Genomic DNA, 14296 nt, shown 5'->3' with positions numbered 1-14296 from the left:
TTAGTATGCCTGGTGTCTCTCCTGGCATGCCCTCCTACATTCTTCATTGAACCAGATTTCCTGGTTTGATGGTAATTGTAAAGTGAAGATACAAACTCGACCATGTAGCCAAATATAATTCTGCCTTTCCTGATGGCATGCAGTACCTCATGGATGTCCAATTTAGAGTTGCTAGATCTGTTCAAAATCGGTCCCATTTAGCGCAGTAACCATGTTACACAATACAATGAAATGTATCCTCAGTGTAAAACATGAGGAATTATCAATATAAAAAGTTAACTACATCCAAGTTTGCAAACACTACTGAAAACAAAAAATCTTAGACCATAAGACCATAATACATAGGAGTGGAAGTAAGGCCATTCGGCCCATCAAGTCTACTCCGCCATTCAATCATGGCTGATGGGCATTTCAACTCCACTTACCCGCATTCTCCCCGTAGCCCTTAATTCCTTGTGACATCAAGAATTTATCAATCTCTGCCTTGAAGACATTTAGCGTCCCGGCCTCCACTGCACTCTGCGGCAATGAATTCCACAGGCCCACCACTCTCTGGCTGAAGAAATGTCTCTGCATTTCTGGTCTGAATTTACCCCCTCTAATTCTAAGGCTCTGTCCACGGGTCCTAGTCTCCTCGCCTAACGGAAACAATTTCCTAGCGTCCACCCTTTCCAAGCCATGTATTATCTTGTAAGTTTCTATTAGATCTCCCCTTAATCTTCTAAACTCCAATGAATACAATCCCAGGATCCTCAGCCGTTCCTCGTATGTTAGACCTACCATTCCAGGGATCATCCGTATGAATCTCCGCTGGACACACTCCAGTGCCAGTATGTCCTTCCTGAGGTGTGGGGACCAAAACTGGACACAGTACTCCAAATGCGGCCTAACCAGAACTTTATAAAGTCTCAGTAGCACAGCGGTGCTTTTATATTCCAACCCTCTTGAGATAAATGACAACATTGCATTTGCTTTCTTAATCATGGACTCAACCTGCATGTTTACCTTTAGAGAATCCTGGACTAGCACTCCCAGATTCCTTTCTACTTTGGCTTTACGAATTTTCTCACCGTTTAGAAAGTAGTCCATGCTTGTATTCTTTTTTCCAAAGTGCAAGACCTCGTATTTGCTCACATTGAATTCCATCAGCCATTTCCTGGACCATTCTCCCAAACTGTCTAGATCCTTCTGCAGCCTCCCCACTTCCTCAGTACTACCTGTCTGTCCACCTAACTTTGTATCATCGGCAAACTTCGCAAGAATGCCCCCAGTCCCTTCATCCAGATCATTAATACATAACATGAACAGCTGCAGCCCCAACACTGAACCCTGCGGGACACTGCTTGTCACCGGCTGCTATTCCGAAAAAGAACTTTTAACCCAACTCTCTGCCTCTGTCAGACAGCCTATCCTCAATCCATACCAGTAGCTCACCTCGAACACCATGGGCCCTCACCTTGCTCAGCAGCCTCCCATGTGGCACCTTATCAAAGGCCTTTTGGAAGTCTAGACCTACTTGTCACCTCTTCACAGAATTCCAACAGGTTTGACAGGCACGACCTCCCCTTACTAAACCCATGTTGACTTGTTCTAATCTGACCCTGCTCTTCCAAGAATTTAGAAACCTCATCCTTAATGATGGATTCCAGAATTTTACCAACAACCGAGGTTAGGCTAATTGGCCTATAATTTTCCATCTTTTGTCTTGCTCATCTTCCTCATACATCTTCCAAAATAATCAAAATATTACTGTAGACTGAGACTGAATGATAAGATCTGACAGCTTATTACTTTCTGCCTTTTACGGTATAAGATTATGTGCTTTCAGGGTCACCTGATGAAGGAGCAGTGCTCCGAAAGCTTGTGATTTCAAATAAACATGTTGGACTATAACTTGGTATCGTGTGACTTCTGACCTTGTCCACCCCAGTCCAACACTGGCACCTCCACATCATTGGGATTACATGGTTATTTGAACTCTGAAACTTATCTTTTGATAAAAGAATGATTATGAGTCCATATTCTCTATCCACTATATGACATCCAAAAGATTTTAAGTTTCAGGTTTTACTTATGGAAAATGCTTGTAACTATGAATGCAAATAAAAGCAAAGTTTCAGGGGAAATCCATTTGAGACCTAAAAAGGAATATTACAAATCTTACACCTGTAGAGTATTTCTGACTTTTGGGGATAAACTTTCCATAGAGCTTTTTCCCATTTCCTGTAGGAATATCAGAAGATCTGTTTACATTGTATCTCCAAGGATTCCACTGGTCATAGCGCCAGATTGTGACAACTCCCTATGGAAATATTATCCCTTTCTTTCAGGTTACAAGTGTAGTAATTCTTTTAGTTGAATTCCTTCCACCTAGCTTACATTTCTTCTTGAGTTCTGATGAAGGGTTAAATCCTTCATCTTTTAGACAAGAGACACTGCCTTATCTCCATAATTTTCTGTTTTTATAATTACAACAAATTTCTAAACAGAGTAACAAATGTTTTCCTTTAATTGCTTTGGGGAATACTTTACCTTGTTAATTGTCATTTATTGTATCTCCCTAATCTGAACTGTCAGTCACTTTTCTGAACAAGTTCCCATAAGATTATAAAGATAAGGGCAGGCATAAACTATTCAGCTGTATGAGTTTACTCTGCCTCTCAATATCTGATTGTCACTCTAACTTTCTTGCTTGTTCTCTACAACACTTGACTCTCGTGAATCAAAAATCTGTTTAATTCACCTCGAATAGTGTTTCTTCAGTACATTTCCTCTTCTCCATTTGTTTTTCTTTCTGGGAAGTAATCTGAACTTTCCAGCATTTCAGTTATTTGGCATGTAGAGAATTTGAGTTGAGTTCTGGTCAAGGTGTTATCCTTGTTCTCAGCACCATCTCAATCATTAATGCACTTAGTGATAAAACTGAATTCAATTTTCAATAGTACTGTTTAAGGAATATTATTCCAAATTCATAGTGAGCGTGTGTCTGGTCCTGCCAAGCATAGTTTTTCCTCCCCTTTTCCTGCATGACCTTCTGTTCCTTTTGTAGTTCAACAGGTAAGAATAAAAATATGGGATGACAAGGAAAGTGTCTTTTTTATACTTAGCTATTTTTACACTTTTGATCTTGTTGTCTCTTAAGTTCACAAGATATTTTCAATGAAAATTGCTTTGACATTGACAACCCTTCCTAGCAGTCCAGCTCTGATTCAGTATTAAGAAAGATAGTGCATCATGATCCCTGACCAAATGTGCCCAGTACAAGCTGTCTGAACTTAAATCCTTTTGTTTTGTGATATTAATGCCTGACGAAATTATAATATGTTTGTGCTTTGTCTTTTGTTAAGTATATTAAATACTTCAATGTCTTCTCGGGGATGCCGCTTTCTGAGGCTGAAGGGCACTAGCTTAGAAAGTTGTTCCTTAAAACACTTCATTTTAGTGTTAACAATCATAGGATACAGGTTAGTGGTCTTTTGGACCCAGCAGGCTATTTACAGAAGAGTGAGTAGAAGTGTATGCAGCATTCTAAGACTGATCTTGAGAGGAATATTGTGGATTTAGCATGGACTTTTGACAAATTGAGCTGGATTGATTTAACAATGTAATATGACAACCTTATTTACTGTCAGCATACCACATAGATGTGATCAATAATGAGCCTACTAGTTCCACTATGTCTCCTCCACATACCCCCTTGATCAAGTTGTGTTTCTCTTGTGAAGTACATGTATCCTTTATGTATTCCATCCCAATGGTGAATTTTATTTATCATTAATTAGTCCTAAAGCTTTTTGTTGAACTCACTCTTCTGCTTTCTTCTCCTATCAAGCTTCATGCTATTGGTGAATTTAATGCAGGACAAAGAAGATAGGAATTACGTTAAAGAAGAAAAAAATGTGCTTATGAACCAATGTCGGGCGGAAAATACAATTGGCAACCAGGCTGAAAACAGAAGACTCAGAGGAGATGTGGAAAAAAAAATTAAAAGAGAAAATGAGTATATAAAGAGACTGGAAGTAAAAGCAGAAGGGAATCCTCGTATCTTTCATAAGCATATGTAGTAAAAGAGTGGTAAAAGGAGGAGTAGGGTCAGTTAGAGAGCAAAAAGGAGATTTGGGCATGGAGGCAGGGGCATAGGAGGATTCTGTTTTCACCAAGGAAGATGCTACTCAGGCCATGAAGAGAGATGGATTCATTCAATCACTACAAATGTTTACAATTAATAAGGATAGATTATCTTAAAGTTACTAAAAGTTGATGAGGCACTGGCACAGGATGACATGCATTCAAACATACTGAAGGAAATTAAATTGTTGAGGCGTTTGGCCATAATCTTGCAATCTTCTTTAGACTCAGGGGTGGCGTGATGGGACTGGAGAATTGTAAATGTTATTCCCTCATTCAAAAAAGGTGTAAAGATAAATCCTGTAACTACAGGCCAATCAGTGGTGGAAATGTCTAGAAACGATAATTCATGGCAAAATTAATGACTATGTAGACAAATGCAAGTTAATTAATGAAAACTAACATGGATTTTCTAATGGAAAATTATGTTTGAATAACTTGTTAATGGTAACAGAGAGTTTTGATGAGGGCAAAGTTGTTCATGCGTTGTGCATGCACTTCCAAAAGCTCTTTGGTATAATGCTGCAGCACAGACATGCAAGCAAAGGTATTGCTCATAGCATAAATGAGACAGCAGCAACATGGATCAGGATCAGCTGTGAGACACAAGCTAACAGTAATGGAAAATGAGTATTCTTCTGACTGGGGGAATGAGAGTAGGAAAGTTTTCCAAGGTTCAGTGTTGGGACCACTATTTTTATTGATACATGGATTTTGATGCATTGGACAAAATTTGTTGATGATGCAAAGCTTGAAAGCAGTGTAACCCTTGAGCAGGATCATGTTGTACCCCAAGAAGGTATGCACAAGTTGCTGGAATGGATGGGCAGATGGCAGATGGATTTTTAATGTGGAAAAATGGGCATATATTTGCACAAGATGGCAAGACAGGTTGAAAGAGCAGTCAATAAAGCAGACAGCATCCTAGCTTTCAGTAATAGGGGCAGAGTGAAAACAGTAAAAGTTGTGATGTTGACTTTATATAAACACTAATTTTTGTCTCAGATAGATTATAGTGTTCAGTTCTGGGCACGGAACTTTAGGGAAGATGTGAAAGTCCTGGTGAGAATACAGAGAGATTTACAAGAATGCATCCAGGGTGAGGAACTCCAGTAATGAATTGGAAAAGTAGAGGCCAAGAGGAGATCTCCAGAGGTATTCAGAACCATGAGATATTTGGACAGAATAGATAAGGAGAAACGTCCTATCTATGAAAGCACCGAGAATAAGAAGGCACACATTTAAAGTAATTGGCAACAGAAACAAAAGCAATCTGAGAAGAGGCTGTTTCATTCTGAGCTTTGGACTGCACTGCCTGAGAGTGTGGTGCAGTCAGGTTCAATGATTGCATTTGAAAGTGGGCAAGACTGTAATTTGAAAGGGAGCAATGCGCAAAATGTTAGGGGAAAAAAGAGAGTGGTATTAAGAGATGCCAATTTGGAGAGTCTGTGCAGATATAATGAAGCAGATTGCCTTTTGAGCTGTTATATCCTGGTTGGACTGAGGTCATAACTCCAGTTTGGAAGACCCCTGCGGCACTTTATTATGATCGAGTACCTCTTCGAATTTATTCTTAGAATTACAGACTTCCTGCCTCTTGTGATGTATGTTTCTGTCGCTAAGTTTTGCAGGTACAGGTGTTAGAGGCTATAATTCTGCATGAATTAGGGCTGGTCTCTCACTCTTGGTGACGGCCTACAGGAAGTTGTTACTATTACGAATTACAACTTGTTATTGGAATGAAATGACGATTAATGTACCTGCCATGGTTATCGAGTGAGCAATGGGGCTCCAATCCAGTTTTTGTCTCAGAGAGAGCCCACCCATATGGCATCACAGTCCTGAGCTTTACTCCCCTTGGCTCACTTAGTGCCACGTTACCCTGTTTACCCGCTGTATTTAGCTAATAGTAATTTCCTCTGCGTTATGTCATCAAATGGTTTTTGCAAGTTTAGCTGTATGAATTCAATTTTCGCACTGGCTAATTTTTCTCTCAAGGACTCTCCTTCTCCACCTATCCCCACCTGAAGTGTGGTGACCCTTAGGTTAAACCACCACCAGTTCTCTCTCCCTCGCTATAATGAGGGAGCAGCCCTGTGGTGTGGTAAGACTATGGTGACTTTACCTTTGTGGGGTTAATGTCAGTGCCATTCCCCCTGTTCTCCTGCCGACGTAATTTCGGCGGAAACGCTCTGAAAACACTTCGGCATTTTCCTCTCTCTCTCTCTCTGGGATTTCTGTGGCTCTTCCGCCAAATTTACGGCCGTGACCGCTCCAAACATTCATCTCCTTGACCTTATCTCTTTCACTTTTTTTTTTGGTTTGGAGGTGCCGGTGCTGGACTGGGTTGGACAAAGTTAAAAATCACACAACACCAGGTTATAGTCCAACAGGTTTGTTTGGAAGCACTAGCTCTCGGAGCGCTGCTCCTTCAGCTGAACCATCTGATGAAGGAGCAGCGCTTCGAAAGCCAGTGCTTACAAATAAACCTGTTGGACTGTAACCTGGTGCTGTGTGATTTTTAACTTTCTTTTTTGGAGATGGCGTGGGTTGAGGTTAATCACGTAAAATCTGAATCTTCTAAAGTCTGCGCCCACAGTCTTTTCCAGTTTGTGGTCGATTTGTGAAATTGCCTGCGAGCATTGGGGTGAACGGAGCTGATCTCGGCAAGTGGGAGTCGGTGGGAAATTGGAGTCATGTCTGTCAGAATGAACCTCCCTGCTGTTCGTCAATGCGCTCGTAGTGACAGGGAAAAGCTTCATAAATCTCCTGAGCATTTTTTGGGAGGATTTTGAAGAACAGCGTATCCAAACTGGATTAACCATTAGTCGTCAGCCTTATGGACAGGCATAGGAACTCTGTTCCCTAATGCCAATTGCCTAATGCCATTGCTAACAATGGTTCAATATTCAGTGTTTAACACTTAAATAGATAGTTCAAAATAAATTATTTCCCAAGACCGGCCACCCCAACCTTTCATATTCCTTGTAAGCAACAGAGATCCCAACATCATTCAAACCAACCACCCCCCACCCCGTCCCAACAGCAGCTGTGGATGTTTACACTTGTACAATTGAAAAATTGCTTCAATGTAATTGTAAAGATTGTGAGGAGTACCGGCCAGGTTATGGGTATGTTACAGACTGCTTTCCTCCGCTGGTTGTTGAGAATCGACCCTCGATATTAATTGCACTGCTTTGTGATATTTTTATGGGGGGGGAGGAGGAGGAAGAGGAAAACAGTCACAGCCCTAGAAACAGCTTTAAGTGTTCGGGAAGATGGGATCCCGTTAAAGAGACCCATACATAGTTCATAAAAGACTGGTATCTTAGAGGCTGAAATTGTCATCTAGTTGCCTCGCTGAGTCAGGCAGGAACACCACCAAGCAATAGAACCAAGGATGAAGATTCCATTAAATAAAAACCTATAAGCAATTTTACAAGAGCTACCTGTAAGGCTGAGGGATTTAAACCCCTCCAGTCCAGCCCAGCCCACTTCCCCCAAATTAACAAGCCAGAAATCAATGGTACTTTCACACGTTTGGGTTCCATCAATTAATTCAGATCCACGCACTGAAGGCGAGACCTGTCCACTGTCAGTGGATCTTCCAAAGTGTATGTTCTTTTTTCCAGACGGGTTTAATAAAAGCTTACTGAGTTGTTTATTGCCCCTGACTGATTCAGTTGACTTGTTTTAAAAAAAGCTGTGTGTGTGTGTGTGGGGGGGGGGGGGGGGGCATGAGTGTGAGAGAGTTCTGAGTAACTGTAAACGGAATAAGGCTGCCTTCTCTTTGCCCGCTTTTGCCCGTAGGTCCATCTGAGCAGATCTTACAGTACCCCAGTGAAAGGCCGCTAGCACCGCCTGCTATTGCACGGACGGGTTCGGAGTCTCTGTCTACTGGGTCCATTTTGGAGCTTGTTTTTAAACACGATATTTCCTAAAAACCATCCAATTCTTTACGTGGTTCAGACAGGACCGTTGAAAAATAGCCTGCATTCAATTCGCGCAATGGCATCATTTCAAAGCCATTCTTAGCAAATAAAAAGATTCATGTTTTTATTTAAATTTGGCTTTAAAGAGAACCAACCAAACGCACTAGAATAGGATAAGACATTTATCTTTACCTGTATGCTCGGTTCCCCCCATAAATCGGTGCAGTGTAGTTTTCGCTGAATTTATAACGCAGCGATTGTACTAACGTTGTCATCCTGAAGACTTCGCCGCACAACACAATGTAAACCGCTGAAGATCCTAAGATCCCAATCGTTTTAGAATTCTCCTCAGCACACGACGGTTGTGAAAATGAACTTTTCCGCCAGAGGACACTTCGCTTTTAATTTAGCGTGTCGAAAACGTTATGATATCCTCCAGGTTCGGGGGCTTGCTGGTTAAAAAGTGCAGCAGAGAGGCTTGTTGTTGTCAGTCCCTCTCGGGCTTCTCCAGATCCTCCTTAGGAACCCAGTCGCGCTGCTCTCTCCATCGAGATCGGAGAGCTGAGGAGAAGCTGGGTTTTACATTCCGAGCCTCTGTCAATACCCAGCACACTTCACCCCCTCCCCACCTCTGAAGCCAGGGCAGGAGGGGTATTTGCTCTTGGATGACAGGATCTTCGATAGGTCAGTAATGTAGGTACAGCTCTGCATTGATGTGACAGAGGCGTCACTCAGTCAGCCTTTGGTGAGAACGCGAGTCCGACACATAGCACATGCTCCAGAAGCGGGGGCTGCCTCTCTCTCTCACAAACACACACACACACACACACACACTGCAAACGGTGACAGGTAAGTTCTGAGGTTCTTTCCTTCACATTCTCCTTCGTTTCTCTTGTTTTCATTCCCTCGTTCCTTCCTCCTTACCTTCCTTCTTACCCATCCTTGACCTTTCACAGATCGCCGGTGTTTGGGCAGTGGAAGAAAAAACACTGCAGCTTCTTCCCAATGCTTCATGGGGTTGTCATCTCGTTAGCAAAGCATGTACCCTCTTGCAGTTCCGGATAGAATCCGTTCGATATTCCCCCATGCTCTCGCAGCCCAGAATAAACAGAAATCAGGACATGCTTGAGATTTTTTTTTAGCCAATGTAGCACCTCGACGTTGGGGTGATTTGGGTTGGTTCGACAATCTCCAAAGAAAGAACTTGGATTTTAGTAACACCTTTCTCCACTTTAGGATATTCAAATGAGGTTCTTTTGAAAATCTAGGCTCTGGGGAAATGTAGCAGACAAGGTTTGCACAAGTTCTGACAAACTGCATCAAACCAAAAAGAAATCTGGATTTAAGTGTTGTGTGTTCGACAGTTATTGCAGGACATTGGGAACACTCTTAAATTCTTCCGTCAATACAGCCATGGAATTTTCTACATCCATCGGGCTTCAGCATCACATTTCATCCCGAATATCGCACTGAAGTACCTGCCTACTTTATGCACTCGTGTCTCACGATTGAGGATTGAGCTCATGACCTCCCGAGTAAAGGCCCAAAAAGTTCAATTAAGCCAAATGTGACGCTGACTCAGTTGAGTATATAGCCTTTTAATGGTAAAACCAACTGCTAATCTGGCCGTCCCCTTCACAATCTCAACTTCACTATCAAATACACTGGAATGGAGGATAAAAGAACGAGGGCTTGGTTAAAAGTGGAATGAAAAGAGAATGAATTATTAATGATAAGTAAATAAATTAGGCATTTGTCACAAATGGCTTATTTTCATTTTTTTAGAATATAGTCCTTGAGCTTCCATCTATTCGATATAAACTCTTCAGCTAACGTGTATTGGCAGGGGGCCAAACCAGATTTGACTAGTGGAGAGACGTGAGGATTCCGGAGTTGTTTTTAAAGCTAGCCAATGGGGAGAAGAGAAACTTTAAGCAAAACGTTCCTTTAGAAAATTAAGTAAATCCGGAAGAGTATACAATCGCTTGGAGACAGTGAGGACTGCAGATGCTGGAAATCAGAGGCGACAGATGTAAGTCTTGAGAAGCACAGCAAAGTCAGCCAGTATCCGAGGAACTGGAAAGGGAATCGTTCAGGCCGAAACCCTTCGTCAGATCTGGGGGGAAGGGGACCCCACAAGTTAATAGTGGAGCTGTGGGAAGGTGATAGGTGGATGCAGTTAGGGGGTGATTGTGATTGGTCGGGGGGGGCAAAGGTGGAGCGGATAGGTGAGAAGGAAGTTGGACAGATTAGGTTAGCTCAGGGAGGGAGAGAGCTGGACATAAGATAAGGCTGGGGGGGGGGGGGGCGGATTTTGAAGCTGGTGAAGTCAATATTGAGGCCACTGGGTTGTAAGTTCCCAAGGCTAAATATCAGGTGTTGTTCCACTGTCAGACTGAGGCCAAAGGTAAACTGGAAGAACAACAGGATTAAAGCAAAACAAAATAAAGAACTGCTGCTGGAAATCTGAAACAAAACAGAAACTGCTAATGAAACTTGATAGGTCTGCAAGCATCTGTGGGGAGAGTTGATGAAGAGACATCGAACTTGAAACATTAACTCTGCTTTCTTCTCTCAGATGTTGACAAACCTGCTGAGTTTCACCAGCTATTTATGTTTTTGTTTAAAATGGGGTTATCCTTTTGTGCAGAGGTAAAGAAAACAATTCTTTCAAAAGACTGTATGATTTTGAAACTGTCAGCCTTAGATAGCCGTGGAGGTGTGGTCATTAAAAAATGTTTAAAGTAAGGTAGACAGTTTCTTCTTAGCCAAGGGAATCAAAGGTAGTTGGAGGTTATTGGGAATGTGGGATTTGAAACACAAGTAATTAGCCATAGTCTTATTCAATTCTCGAGCTAACATGAGAGACCAAATGATCTACTTCAGCTCCTCTTTCTTATGTAAAGGTTAATTCCCTGGAATGAGAGGGCTGACCTTCAAGTGGAGGTTTAATAGAGTTTGCTTATATTCTTTGATGTTTGGAAAAATGATAGGTCGTCTCTTTGAAATGTATAAAATTCTTGGACGACTTGCAGGTTGGATGTTCAGAATTTATTTCTCCTGGCTGGAGAGTTTAGAACTAAGAATCACCATTTCAAGACAAGGGGTCATATAGAACTGAGATGAGAAGAAATTGCTTCATTCACCAAGTCATGAATCTGTGAATCTTCGGATTTTCTGTTCTCGAGGGTGGAATTTGCTCATTCTTTGAGTATATTCAAGACAGAGATCGATTTTTGGGTGCTTAAGCTATAACGTGATTCAGAGGGAGCATACAGTTTAGATCAGATTCCCCTACAGTGTAGAAACAGGCCCTTCAACCTAACCAGTCCACACCAACCCTCTGAAGAGTAACCCACCCAGACCCATTTCCCTCTGACTAACATACCTAACACTATGGGCAATTTAGCATGGCCAATTCACCTGACCTGCATATCTTTGGACTGTGGTAGGAAACCGGAGCAAACCCACACAGACACACAGAGAATGTGCAAATGCCACACAGTCAGTCACCTGAGGCTGGAATTGAACCTGGGACCCTGGTGCTGTGAGGCAGCAGTGCTAACCACTGAGCCACTGGGCCACCCCTGCCATTCCTGTTTATCATGTTTTTCTGTCTCTGTGCAAACAAAGAAACAAATCAATTTAAAATGAAATATTTGTTATATCGTAATTATTTTAATTTACGTGGAATAAATTCCTACTTTGTATTTTAAGTTTTACGTATGGTTTATTTTTCTTATAGTCATATGGTAATTCTCCTGGATCGTCAGAAAATAATTTTGTCTCTTGGATATTTTTAACAAACGGCAGAAATTTCCATTATGAGTTTGCTGTGTAGCAAAATTGCAAATAATTGCTTTAAACTTTCTATATGTTTGATTTTAATACCTCAGTGTAATACTGGGGCACAATATTGTGTGCAATATTTGAAACCCAACCTGTGCATTAATAATAGATTCTTCCCAGCATGGCATTTGAAGTGTAACATTTGGCTTCACCAGTTTGACTAATGAGGATGGATGTCATGGTTCTCATACCCGGTCATTATTCAGTGTCCCCTGTAAGAAAGTGCATTGTACAAATACCGGCATTAATCTTTACCCCAGCCTCCTTTGGAATGTTGGAATAGACTTCCAAAACACACTGTCAACACTAATACTTGAAGAACAGACTCTTATTCAATGGATAAGCCAGCTCCCTTGAATGTTATCTCAATGCAGATTTTACATGTTTAGGCAACATTGGAATAAAGTTGAGAGAAAACATAGAAGGGTGAGTGTGGGTACAGCACATCGGCAGCAGCGTTGGCGAGATGGGCCCAGGGGTGAAAAGATGGCGCCTGAAGAGTGCCGATTCTGACATTGGTGGGTCCGGTGCAGAGGTGGTGAGGTAGTGGAGGATGGGTGACGGCACAGATGTTGTTGGTGAGCTAGTTCAGGGCTCAGGACTCATGGAAAAAGTGGCAGAACAAAGACAAATTCTCTTTTTATATCATTTTCTTTTTATTCTTAAACTATTCAAAATGGCACTAGATTGTGGCAACAGTTAAAGCTGTTCACTGTATCTTACTGTATTATTTATTGTAAAATACAATTGACAATAAATCGTTCAAATTCAAATATTTTGCACATCAAAGACAGAATAACTCAATGTCATTTGTAAACCTCAATAAATTGAACTTTAATGTGACTGAAGAGCAGATATAATATCTCTACTCTGGATAACTGTCACCAAGTGGTTTATAACAATCAAAACTTCATTATTAGTGTGCAGACCAAACACGACACAAATTATCACAATTAGAAAAGTACTCAGTGAGCATCTGTGCACCTTCATTCTAAACACAGTCACATCTCCTAAATTACATTTTCTCAAATGTCGCTCATATCCTCAAGCATTGCATGGGTAGTGACAATTGGAAATTATTGACGCTGAATTAAATGCAACAACTTATTGATACATGAACATGCACAAGTTGTAGGGCATAATATTTAATGATCAGTGTGTTTCACCAACAAACCTTCAGTCTCCAAACACAGCCTTAAACTGTGAAATTTCGATTTTTCACATCAGCAATCCTTATGCTATCCAAGTGAGATAATCAATTAATGCCAGCGATGAATGTATACTTGAAAGATAATTGACATCACTAATCTGAATTAATTTACAATTTTGGTTCGGGAAGAAAAATGGAGAGTGCACCAGAGAGAAAAAAAATAATCTCCATGTCCCCTCAGGATTATACATTTCGATCTAACTTCAAATATAATTTGAAGTTCAGACAAGATATCAGGGGTGCTTTTTTGAACTTGCATTTATGTGAGGCTAGTTTGAATATTTAGGAAATATCTATTCGACATTAGAATGCTTATTCACCATGACCTAGGTTGCTGAAAAATAGTAGGAGGGAAAACATTTAAATATTGAAATAATCAACCAAATGGTTTGACCAGGCTTAAAGCTAAAATTTCTCTTCAAACAGGTTAGTTATCTAGGTTATACCATTGTGGGGAAATGCTGATACTTTTAAAGGAGCAACAGAAAAAGAAGAAAACGGAATGAAGATCCAAGGTCCCCATGGAGCACCATAATCAGAGTCTGGCAGCAGAGTTACACTCATCACATGGAGATTAGCAACATCAATATAAGACTTTCAATTTGTTGCTTTGAAATCAAAGTTCACTTCAATGTGAAAAGCACACACAAAATAATTTTGATGTTGTTGACCAAAGAAAACCCTCAAATTGCTGTGACTTCTTTTTGATGCCAGGTTAAAGCTTAAGCAATTGGAAGTCTGCATGCTGGATTTATGCAACAGAAGCAGAAATTGCAGAGCAAAGTACCTATTACACCAAATATACCTGACCTACAAATTTAATGGTCGTAATCTTGTACTTTTTTCACTTCATTCAGGGGATGTGAGCATGACTTGATGGAATAAGATTTATTGCCCATCCTTAATTTCCCTTGAGATGGTATTGATGAGCTGCCATGTTGAACCACTGTTGTCCACTTGGTGTACACTCACTTTCATGTTTGTTCCAAGGTTTTGACCCAGCATCACTGAAGGAATGATGTTATATTTGCAAATCAAGTTGGTGTGTGCTTGGAGGAGACCCTTACGTATCGTAGTGTTCCCAAGTATCTGCTGCTCTTGTCTTTCTAGTTAATAGTGCTCATGGGTTTGGCCTTTAACTGGTATTCCTGCTTTGACAATTTTGTTTTCAAGAGAA

General features: G+C 41.0%; 1 protein-coding gene across 1 annotated transcript in view; it reads right to left on the bottom strand.

Moving 5' to 3' along the window:
- LOC140495986 (short transient receptor potential channel 5-like) overlaps window positions 1-9070 on the bottom strand; it is an 87479-nt gene extending 78409 nt beyond the window's left edge. Inside the window, exon 1 of the mRNA XM_072595367.1 lies at window positions 8253-9070. The gene's annotated coding sequence lies outside the window, so the exon portion shown is untranslated. The remainder of the gene's footprint in view (window positions 1-8252) is intronic.
- Window positions 9071-14296: the final 5226 nt, after the last annotated feature.

The sequence above is a fragment of the Chiloscyllium punctatum genome, chromosome 25 (genome assembly GCF_047496795.1).
Source record: "Chiloscyllium punctatum isolate Juve2018m chromosome 25, sChiPun1.3, whole genome shotgun sequence".
Lineage (NCBI taxonomy): Eukaryota > Metazoa > Chordata > Chondrichthyes > Orectolobiformes > Hemiscylliidae > Chiloscyllium > Chiloscyllium punctatum.
Note: the sequence above shows the minus strand (reverse complement) of the source record. Positions and strands in the feature narration are given on the sequence as shown.